Source organism: Oryx dammah, unplaced genomic scaffold (assembly GCF_014754425.2).
Source record: "Oryx dammah isolate SB20612 unplaced genomic scaffold, SCBI_Odam_1.1 HiC_scaffold_1, whole genome shotgun sequence".
Classification (NCBI taxonomy): Eukaryota; Metazoa; Chordata; class Mammalia; order Artiodactyla; family Bovidae; genus Oryx; species Oryx dammah.
The window spans coordinates 62,021,448-62,033,143 of NW_024070185.1; positions in this window are offsets into that span (position 1 = coordinate 62,021,448).

Sequence of the window (11,696 nt, forward strand, 5' to 3'; positions counted from 1 at the left end):
GGAGGAGGAGTGAAATACTCTGCAGTCTGTGTGCAGTGGTTCAGTACACGAGTGTGTTGTCAGTAATTTTTGTAGTGCAAGATTTACAAAGGAATATCAGGAAAATTAATTTCTGGTTTGACATTTTCCCCAACCACAAGGTCTTAATCCGTGCCCTATGGCACACCTTCAATACATTATAAAGTGATTTGTACCACCTCGGCGTCCTTAGGTTTTGCATATATTGTCAAATAACGAACAGTAACCTCGGATGACTTTGTTTTCCTGCTTTTTCAAGTTTATAGAACTTTTTTGATATCTTCCAAGCTCCTGGGATATGCCAGGCCCTCCTTGGCTGGGCAAGAGGGAGGGGATTGGGAGAGAGACAAGCCAGCCCTTGGATGCTCACCAGAAATGTAAGGAAGAGAAGACATGTGGGAGTGATGCTTACTAACTTAGAACAAGTGGTCCAGTAAGAGGGTCAGTCAGATAGGAAGGGTAGCTTTCAACTGGGAGGATTAGGGAAGTTCCCTAGAGAGGGAAGTATTTGAGCCACACATGCGGATATGAGTGACTTTAGAAATACGAATGGAGAAAGGAGGGAAGAACGTGATGGACAAAGGTCACAGGTAGGGAGTTGTGTACACTTGGCTTCAAATAGGCAAGTTGGACTAGAGAATGAAGAGGAGTGGCAGGTGAGACAGGAGCAGTGATTTGGGACCTTATCCCAGGGGGGCTTGAACGGCAGAGCTTTTCTGTGCGTTCACTTTACAAAATGTCATTTTGACCTATGACCTGTGGCCAGTGAGGATTTCTAGGGAACTATCAGACCTGCTTTTCCTTGTCTTAAAATGAAATTTTCCAGAAGCTTGTAATGTGCAGACCTCTCTAATAAGGCCTTGAGGCCCAGGTACTCTCAACTAAAGACTTAAATTTATTGAGAAACAGGCTTTTTGGTAATGAGGTCACAGAGCAAACCCTGTTTCTGGAGTTCTCTCTTCTGAAGGAGACATTCATGGAGTGGACTTGCTTCCAGTTTTTGCAGTGAATGTTTTAAACACCTGAGCTGGGTGGGAGCTGTGATGGGCTGGATAACTGGTCCTTACCTGTTCCTGCAGGATAGGGAGAGGGGTCTCTCCCACACACAGCTGCCCTCCAACCAGAGTAACGACCCTGTTCTGTGTGACATGGAATGTCATGATGGCATTTGTCTTTAGGGACTTCCTGGTGGTCCAGTGGTTAAGAATCAGCCTTGCAATGCAGGGGGCGTGGATTCAATCCCTGGTCAGGGAACTAAGGTCCAACATGCTGCAGAGCAGCTAAGCCCACATGCCACAGCTACTGAGTGAGCCTGTGTGCGACAAAAGTATTGCTCCCTGTACATAACGGGGAAACCGGCGTAGGAAAGCATCAAGGCCTGGCCCACGGTTTCCTGGTGAAGTAGTGAAAGAACCTGGCCCTGTTCTCAACTCTGCTCTTACCTTTAGTTTACTCCTGCTGTAGGAATCCAGGCCCTAAAGAGTGAATGACACTTCGGAGGGAAATGCAGAGCACTTTGTGTAAAATGCTAGCCCACTTGCCTCATCACCACCGCTGGGGCCTCCACCCAGTATACGTGCGAGCAGAGTTAGAGTCCTCTGTTTTCATTTCTGGCACCCTGTTTGGGCTGCATCACCCTCCCATCAGAGAAAAATGAGAGAACCACGTGGCTCTGTCCCTGGGCTATGACCTTCCCTTTTCTCCAGTCCTGTCAAGTTGTACTGACATCAATTTTAATGAGACTGGTGATACCACTGTGTTGACAGTTTAAAAAGGGAGTCAAGTTACCAACTGACTTAAGCTTCACCTGCCAAACAGTTGCTCTGCAGGAAAACCACCAAGATTGAATCAAGTGTAGAAGTTCTAGAGCCAATTAGGTCAGCCTCGTAATCTCCAAGTATATTACAACTTGTCCCAGAGGTGTCAGAAGGGCATTACAAAGAAAATGACCCTTATTCTGTCTTGTTAAGGGGACTTGACCCAGACCAGCTTGTGTATGTTCGTTAGAACACTGCCTCAGCCCAGCCCTGGAGAAGAGAAGTGGAGATGTGGTGAGGGAAGCCTCAAAGAGAACCCAGAGATCTGTTCTAGCCCCAGCCTGGCCACTAGCTGGTATTTGACTCTCCTGAGTCATTTCCCTTCTGGAAACCTTCAGTTCCTTGACTGGAAATATGGAGCCCAAGCTTAAGTGAGTTTGCAGCCCTGATATAGCTATGTACATCAGAACGAGGTATATATATATATACTCCAAGTTCTAACCAGCAATAGACATGATAGTAGTTATTCAAGCTGTTACTCCCACTTACTCTGCCTTCCTGAAGAACAGGTAAGGATTTGGGCTGGTGGAAAATAAGAAAGCTGTGCCTTAGGCTGATGGAGTAGAAAGGGATAGACCTGTAGCAAGAGGTCAGTGAGGAGGTGGTTACAGTTACCTGGACAAGTGTGCATGAGGCCTGCACCTCTAAGACTGATGGTGAATGAGGTGTCTTCCAAAAACTGCAATAGGGATACTATAAATCCATTTTACTACTGCGGTGTTGGAGAAGACTCTTGAGTCCCTTTGGACTGCAAGGAAATCAATCCAGTCAATCCTGAAGGAAATCAACCCTGAATATTCCTTAAAAGAACTGATGCTGAAGCTCCAGTACTTTGGCCACCTGATGCGAAAAGCCAACTCATTAGAAAAAGACCTGATGCTGGAAAAAGATTGAAGGCAGGAGAAGGGGATGACAGGGCAAGATGGTTGGGTGGCATCACTGACTCGATGGACATAAGTTTGAGCAAGCTTCAGGAGGTGGTGAAGGACAGGGAAGCCTGGTGCAGTGCAGTCCGTGGGGTCGCAATGAGTCCGACACGACTGAGCGACTGAACAAGTCAGACTAGTCGGTCTGGGGAGTATCTGGCATTATAGACTCACCTTAGCATGTGCAGGATGTATATCTGCCCCTGGGGGGCACTAATGTTCTGAGTTGGAGGGAGGGACACTGTATTCACGGCTGTGGAAACTCCAGGATTTAGAGGTGAAGAGCCTCCAAAGTCAAGTAGCCAGTAAATAGCCAGCCTGGCTGGAGTTCCAACCCATGTAGCTTCTGCTGATGGCTACATGCTCCTCCTTAGGGCTGTCTGGCTCCTGACTCTTCTAATGAGAAAGTTAGTGGACCTATTTCTTCTCAGTCTGGAGCAAAGTAGATGCAGGCTAACATGAGGTTCAGAGCAGAGTAAGAACAGAGCTAGTTTTCAGAATTGGGACCATGAAATGCTTTAGGGGTGCAGGCAAACTGAACATTCTACAAATACAACTACCACTCAACCATAATACTTTCACACTGAGAGAGGCGGCCCTGCCATATACCAACTCAGTGAGCCAGCAAAAGATGCTCTGCTTCTTGGAACTCAGTTTTCCATTCCTAAATTGGGGCTGCCCTGCACACTCTCTGCATTAAGTTAATGAGTGTGAAAGTGCTGGACACCATGAAGGGTAATGTGGAGAACTACTGGGAACAGCCTACACCATGGGCTTCTCTCAGTGGCAGACTAGGCTGGCCTACATGCAGCCAGGGTTCTGCACAGCAGTGCACCAAGGAGCTGCTGCAGCAGCAGCAAGTGGGTGAGAAGTGGGCATCTGAGCAGAGTGGGTGCTTGGGCACTGGAGGAGTCGGAGTGGATGACAGGACCCTGGGGAAGCAAGTAGTCCTCAGGATCCCAGCCAGCCCCTAAGGAAGGGAATTCCTTGACTTTGCCCATTCCAGTGCTAGGTCAGGACCCTGCCTTGTCCCTGATCTGTCATTTCATCCCCTGCCTGCTGGGACACCAATCCATTGTTACCCTGTTTCTGTAGCCACCTGGTGCTCCCTGCCTGTTGACATCCTATTCTACAACCTCTCTGCCAAGCTCAGGCCTGACTTGTCCTAAGCCCCACTTCTGACACAAGGATGATGGTCCCCAGGTTTTCCATAGTATGCTGCTGTTTGCAGAGCTCACATCCATTATCTTGTTCCAGAGAGGCATTGTGAGGATTCCCACGCCATCTTTCAAATGAGGAAACAGTCGGGGTGACTGTTGCAAGGCCCCTAAGTGCAGAGCACTTGTACTTCTTTCCTTGCCTTGGACTAATCGAGGGGAAAAGGCCAGGGGTGAGCCAGTAACTAGACTACAGGACCCAGTCCACTGAGCTTGGGTGTGCTCATCTCAGAGGATCCCTTACGTGGATGGGAACTTCTGAAACTCAGAGCGCTCCACAACACAGGTGCTTCAGCAGGAGGAAGATAGAGGGAGATGGAAGAAATGAGGCTGAGGAAATCCAAGTTCCCACATCATGGGCCACTTGAGGTCTCTCAGTGTCCCACCCAGGACCCATCCTCTCCAGGCTGCTCAAGGGACCTCAGCACAGTTGCGCTCTCCTGATGCCACTCGGGAACTTTCAGTGACTTTCTGGCACCACGCCCCAGTTCTTCCCAGCCTTCCTTCCCCTGGTCCCCACACACCCTGCTAGCCAGCTGAACACTCCTGTGTGTTTCGACTTGCTTGTGCTGCCTCCTCTGTCTGCATTCTTCCTCCATCTGCGTAAGCAAACTGATCCCAGGAGCTTCCCTGCTGGTCCAGTGGTTACAGTCTGCCTACCAGTGCAGGGGACACAGGTTCCATCTCTGGTCCTGGAACTGAGATCCCCCATGCCGTGGGGCAACTAAGACCATGACAGCAACCACTGAGTCCTTGTGCCTCAACTAGAGGGAAGCCCATGTGTCCCAGCAAGGATCCTGCATACTGCAACGAAGACCTGATGCAGCCAAAAATAAATATTAAGCAGACAACACCAGCCAAAAAAGACCCATCCCAGTTTCAAGAGCCAGTGCAAAGGCATTAGCCTCCCCAGTGACCTAGCAGACAGGATACTTTCCTCCCTGCGCTCCTTGTTCAATGACTTTGATGGCCTCGTTCTCACTGCCCTGACTCCCTCCCCTGCCAGGAAGGGTGAGCTCTGGGCTGTAGGCCTGAGTCCCTTTGCTGTGCCTCCCACACCGGCACTCAGTGCACATCTCCTCAGTGATTTTTACCCACGTGTATTAGCTTCCTGGGGCCGCCATAACCAAATACCAGAGCCTGGGCGATATAAACAGTGGACACGTGTCATCTCAGTTCTGGAGGCTGGAAGTCCAAGGTCAAGGTGTCGGCAGGGTTGGTTCCTCCTGCGGGCTGTGAGGGAAGGATCTGTTCCAGGCCTCTCTCCCTGGCTGGTAGATGGCCATCTTCTCCCTGTGTCTCTTCAAGTGGCTTTCTTGTGTATGCGTTGCGTTTGTGCACAAATTTCCCCTTTCTTATAGGGACATTTACCTTGGATTACAGCCCACTCCAATGAACTCAACTTAATTCATCTGCAATGACCCTTTTTCCATGTAAAAGGTCACATTCTGAGGGACTGGGCATGAGGACTTCAACATATGCATTTAGGGGAGGGATCATAATTCAACTCAGAACACCAAACATAAGAACTGTGAAAACCTCTGGGCAGAGAATGGCAGTCACGTGCTGAAAAGCCCCCACTTGGTGTTTGGACTTACAAGCAATGTGATTAAAAGATGGACCTGGGTGCTCAGGTTTGGAGAGGAGAGTCAAATACAAATTTTTTGTGGACACATTTTTTTATTTCTCTTGGGAATATATTTAGGAGTAGACTTGCTGGGTCATATGGTAATGAGATGATTAACCTTTTGAAGAACCACCAGACTGTTTCCCAAAGTGGCTGCACCATTGTACATTCCATCAGCAGTGTATGAGGGTTCCAGTCTCTCCACGCTTTTATTTGTCTTTCTGATTCTAGACATCCTACTGAGTCTGAGGTGGTATTTCACTGTGCCTTTGATTTGCATTTTCCTAATAGTTAATGACATTGAGCAACTTTTCATGTGCTTGAAATATTGGAATATTATCTTTTAACACATTAGGATCAATCTGGTTGGGCTTGAGTTGGCAGTATCACATAGTTGAGACCGGGTTGCTATAGGGTGTTCTGGCGTACTGGGGCTGTTTCTGGAAATGGTTGTGAATTGAGCAGGCAACCACGTAAGCAGTCAAACTGGGGTTGGTGATGAATATCTGGGAGTTACCCATGAGGGTGTACATCTTGAAGCCCTGTAAATGGATGATATTCTCAAGGACAGCATGAGGGAGGAGTGAAAGTTGTTAAAGTTTTGGGGACTCTTGGAAGTTAAGAGTGAGAGGACAAAGGGGAGACAACAGATTCACTGTTGCTGTTTTTTTTTTGGCTGGTCCACACAGTTTGCAGGATCTTAGTTCCCTGACCAAGGATTGAAACTGGGCCACCACAGTAAGAGTACCTAGTTTAATCACTGGACTGCCAGGGATTTCCCTAGACCCACTGCCCTTAACTGGGGTGGTGAGGGGGTAGGACCTTCCAGACAGCGGGGTATGGTGGAGGGTGAGGAGGAGAGGAGGCTGGTGACAGGCACAGACTGTCGAGATGAGATATGAGGAGGGGGATGGTCTTCCAGGCCACAGGCAGTGGAAGCAGGCCAGGGGGCAGGAGCTCAGGACGAGACTTCTTTCTCTCGAAGGCTATGGGGTGAGAACTCGGCAAGCAGGTCTCACATGCCTGGCCTCACACGGTTCTCCCTACTGCTCCCTGGTGGTAGTGGTTTCCATTCGGCAGGAAGTTGAGAAGGAACAGGGCTGGGAGTAGAACCCCGGCTTCGCTTATTCCAAACACTGCGATTTTTTTCCCAGGACACTATACTGTTTCAACCTCCTGTGGGGGCCAGGCTTGCAAATAGATTATTATCATGTGGAAGGAATTTGGGTTGGAGTCTCAGCTTCAGTGTTGATCCTTCAGACAGACCCTTCCTGTCACATACAGCACTCAACTGCTTTCCTTCATGCCCTCCTTATGACAGTTCATGATTTTACAGCAGTGTGTGAATATAGTTTACTTTTATCATAAACTACATTTACTGTAAAATGCAGTTTATAGGAAGAGGCCCCACGCTCTTTGTTCCCCATTCTCTCCCTGGTTCTTGGCATGGTGCCTGGCATGCAGCAACCCAAGAATCATTTGTTGGACAGGTGAGTGAGGTAGCATTTGGAAAGTGGAGGCAGGTATGGTGTGTACCCAAGGTCAAAATCCTTCCAACAGAGATAGTGTGAAGTGACTTCCACCTCCCATACTGCCCCAGGTGTGACAGTGGGCTTGTTCGCTCGAGGACAGTATAAAAATGATGCTTCTGTTCCAGGTATAAGGACCAAGGTTGAGGAAGCAGGAACTGGGTGTAAGTCAGGGGTGTCCATCAGTGGTGCCTATAAATGGAGCAACTGAGAGAACCTTGGGAGAAGCAGACTCTTTGGCCATTTGACACCAGGGTGGCTGGGGGTTGGGGAGCTTGGGTGGATTAATACTTCATGTCTTCCTCAGAAGAACTTTCCAGAAAGCTGACTTCAGGGAATGGTCATGTTCACCTACGAGGCTGAATGCAGCTTGAAGAGTAAATATGTGAAGTCAATTATGCCTCAGTCTTCACTGTCATATTTCCTTTCCTGTGCTTAGCCATTCAGAAAATGTTTATCAGCACCTATGAATTGTTAAGTTCTGTGCTTGGTGCTACGGATATAAGAGGAAACAGCTGAGGCCCTGCTCTCAAGGAGCTCTTTGTCCTGGAGGACTCAGTTACAATACAAGGCTCCAAGCCACATAAGGGCAGAGGCCTGGTCTGTCTTCTTTGTTCACCATAGTGTCCGTAGAACTTTGCCCTGGGTTTAGCACTGACTAGGCACTCCAGATGGTTCCAACCCAAAGGAGTTCACACTCTATAGAGAGAAAGACAGACAAGAGGCAGTTCTATAAAGGGGGGAATAAAGAGGGTCATGCAGGAACGTAGAGAAGGCTGTTGGGGAGATCAGAGAAGGTCCTGAGAGGAAGTGACTTCTACCCTGAAGGACTTGCAGAAGGACCTGCAGAAAGCAGGGGCTCAGCATGGTGGGTGTAGGGAAAGAGGGAGTGTGCAGGTTCAGGAAACCACCTGTGTCAAGGGCTGGAGGAGAGAGCATGATCCTTTAGAGGGACTCAGAATAGTCCACTGTAACTAGAACATGGAGTGGTGCCAAAAAATTAATCAGAGTTCTAGGTTGGAGGAGGCTTTGCAGGAATCAACTTCAGGAGGGGCCAAGCACAGTTGAACTAGCTACTGAGGTCCCAGGCCCCAGAATCTCAGTTCTAGGGACTATAGCCAATCCTTGACCTTGACCCTTATGACCCAGCACTCTGGGTGCCCTAGTTTCTCCAAAACTAAGTTCTTCCTTGCCCTTTCCTGAAAAAAAAAAAAAAAATCCCTCATTGGTTTTGTTTTTAAGACCTTCCCACATGTCCTCATCCATTTCGACAGACTGAACACTGACTCATTACCCAAGCATGGAAACTGGCTTTAAAAACAAGAACAAGAGTAGAATAAAAATTGCATCTTTTCCTCCTTATTTGTGGTAGGTACTAAATAAGTGTGTATTTTAATGTATTGAAAGTTTTTATTTAACCACAAGTAACATTAGCCCAACTTCCTTTCATGGTATCATATTTCTAAATGTGACATCACCTTTTTTTCTTTAAACTTAATTTCCACTTATATATGAATTATGCAAAACCATAATGGTTTTCCAAGTCAAGTGACCGAGTTACTTTAGTGCTGGGTTTAATTTTCTCTGTAACCAAGGCCTGTTGCTCAACCTTACCCAGCTGTGAAAGGCCATTTAAAATTGAGAGACCTAAAGCACATGGCCTCTAGTCTAGACATATTGCAGATGAATGAACCCCGCTGCAATCTTGTCCCTTGGTTACTTTCTTGCTGTCCATCCAAGCTCCTCAACCCCAGCCACTGAAGACCTGCTCTGGTGTCAAGTGGCCGAAGAGCCTGCTTCTCTCAAGGTTCTCAGTTACTCCATTTATAGGCACCCTTGATGGTCACACTCTGACCCACACCCACTTCCTGCTTCCAAATGTGCACTTCTTTGGAACCCCTTAACTTTAGGACAACTCCCCCCACCTCCAGCCCATTTTCCAGCTGCTTTTTAAAAAATATAAAATTGTATTTATTTATTTATGTGTGGCTGTGCTGGGTCTTCACTGCTGTGCAGGCTTTTCTCTAATTGCAGCGAGTGGGCTTCTCATTGCAGTGGCTTCTCTTGTTGCAGAACACAGCATCTAGGGTGCATGGACTTCAGTAGCTTTGGATCATGGGCTCAGGAGCTGTGGTTCCTGTAGTTGCTCCGAGGAATGTGGGATCTTCCCAGATCAGGGATCTTCCCAGACCAGGGATGGAACCTGTGTCTCCTGCACTGGCAGGCAGATTCTTTACCACTGAGCTACCAGGGAAGCCCCTTCTATCTCTTTTAACAACTGAACTTTTTCAAGAAAAGATCCATTTTGCCTCCTTTGTTTCCCCATCATCCCTTGGCCACCAAATCTGTTTTCTCTAGCATCCCCCTGCTCCCATGTTCCCCACCGAGTTCTTGCTCCTCATTCTCACACACTGCTCTGGGCCTTCAGCTCTGTGGGTCTCTCCTCCTCAGGACACACCCTGCTTCTCTGTCCTTCCAGGGCAGCTACACAAGGCTCAGTCCTCCACTGCTCATCCTCTGCACACTCTCTCCTTCAGGAGTCTACCTAGTCAGTCTTTCCTCACTCAGAATGGCTTCTGGATTTCTATTTCCAGCCCAGACCCACATTGAGCCTCAGAACTGCCTCTCCTCCTACCTAACAAACAGTTTCACCTGTATATTTATTTTTTAATATTTATTTACTTTGTCTATGCCTTGTGGGACCTTCAATCTTCTGTTGAAGCATGTGGGATCTTTAGTTACAGTGTGTGGGATCTAGTTCCCTAACCAGGAATTGAACCTGGGGCCCCTGCATTAGAAGCCTGGTCTTAGCCACTGGACCACCAGGGAAGTCCCTCACCTGCATATTTATACCAAGTGTCCCAAACCTACCCTTCTCCCTTCCACCCAGAAGTGCCTCTTCCTCTCCCTTCCGTTGTTATTACTTTGCTCATTAGTTCTGGAAGTCAAGCGGAGAACCAAGTTTGCTTTTTCCTTCAAACTTATTTCTCAGTTTTTTTTGCAACTCAGTATAGGGTATTGCAATATGTGAACCATGAACTTCCAGATGTTCAAGCTGGTTTTAGAAAAGGCAGAGGAATCGGAGATCAAATTGCCAACATCTGCTGGATCATTGAAAAAGCTAGAGAGTTCCAGAAAAACATCTGTTTCTGCTTTATTGACTATGCCAAAGCCTTTGACTATGTGGATCACAATAAACTGGAAAATTCTGAAAGAGATGGGAATACCAGACCACCTGACCTGACTCTTGAGAAACTTATATGCAGGTCAGAAAGCAACAGTTAGAACTGGACATGGAACAACAGACGGGTTCCAAATAGGAAAAGGAGTACGTCAAGGCTGTATATTGTCACCCTGCTTATTTAACTTATATGCAGGGTACATCATGAGAAATGCTGGGCTGGAAGAAGCACAAGCTGGAATCAAGATTGCCAGGAGAAATATCAATAACCTCAGATATGCAGATGACACCACCCTTAAGGCAGAAAGTGAAGAGGAACTAAAAAGCCTCTTGATGAAAGTGAAAGAGGAGAGTGAAAAAGCTGGCTTAAAGCTCAAGATTCAGAAAACTAAGATCATGGCATCTGGTCCCATCACTTCATGGGAAATAGATGGGGAAACAGTGGAAACAGTGTCAGACTTTATTTTTGGGGGCTCCAAAATCACTGCAGATGGTGATTGTAGCCATGAAATTAAAAGACGCTTACTCCTTGGAAGGAAAGTTATGACTAACCTAGATAGCATATTCAAAGCAGAGACATTACTTGCGAACAAAGGTCTGTCTAGTTAAGGCTATGGTTTTTCCAGTGGTCATATATGGATGTGAGAGTTGGACTGTGAAGAAAGCTGGGCGCCGAAGAATTGATGCTTTTGAAGTGTGGTGTTGGAGAAGACTCTTGAGAGTCCCTTGGACTGCAAGGAGATCCAACTAGTCCATCCTAAAGGAGGTCAGCCCTGGGTGTTCATTGGAAAGACTGATGCTGAAGCTGAAACTCCAATACTTTGGCCACCTCATGCGAAGAGTTGACTCATTGGAAAAGACCCTGATGCTGGGAGGGATTGGGGGCAGGAGGAGAAGGGGACGACAGAGGATGAGATGGCTGGATGGCATCACTGACTCGATGGACGTGAGTTTGGGTAGACCCCGGGAGTTGGTGATGGACAGGGAGGCCTGCGATTCATGGGGTCGCAGAGTCGGACACGACTGAGCGACTGAACTGATAGGGTATTGCAAGAGCCCTAGGCTGGAAGGCAATCCAGGGTCCGAGTCCCAGCTCCACCGCGGCTTTCTGGATGGCTTGTGGACAAGTCAGTGAACTTTTTGAACTTGTTGCATCTCATATAATAGGACCAGCAACCACTTATTGAAAGCTTTCAGGCCAAGTACTGTGGTCACGGTCAAGTATGCTATCTCGCGAACCTTAGGATGTAGAGTCTATAATTTTTCCGGTTCAGAGAAAAAGGAAAATAAAGCTCAGAAGTGTAAGGTATTCATGATCAAGAGCAGGGGTGGGCTCCAACCAGCTCTGTAATTGTAACTCCAGAATTCATTCTTTCCATTA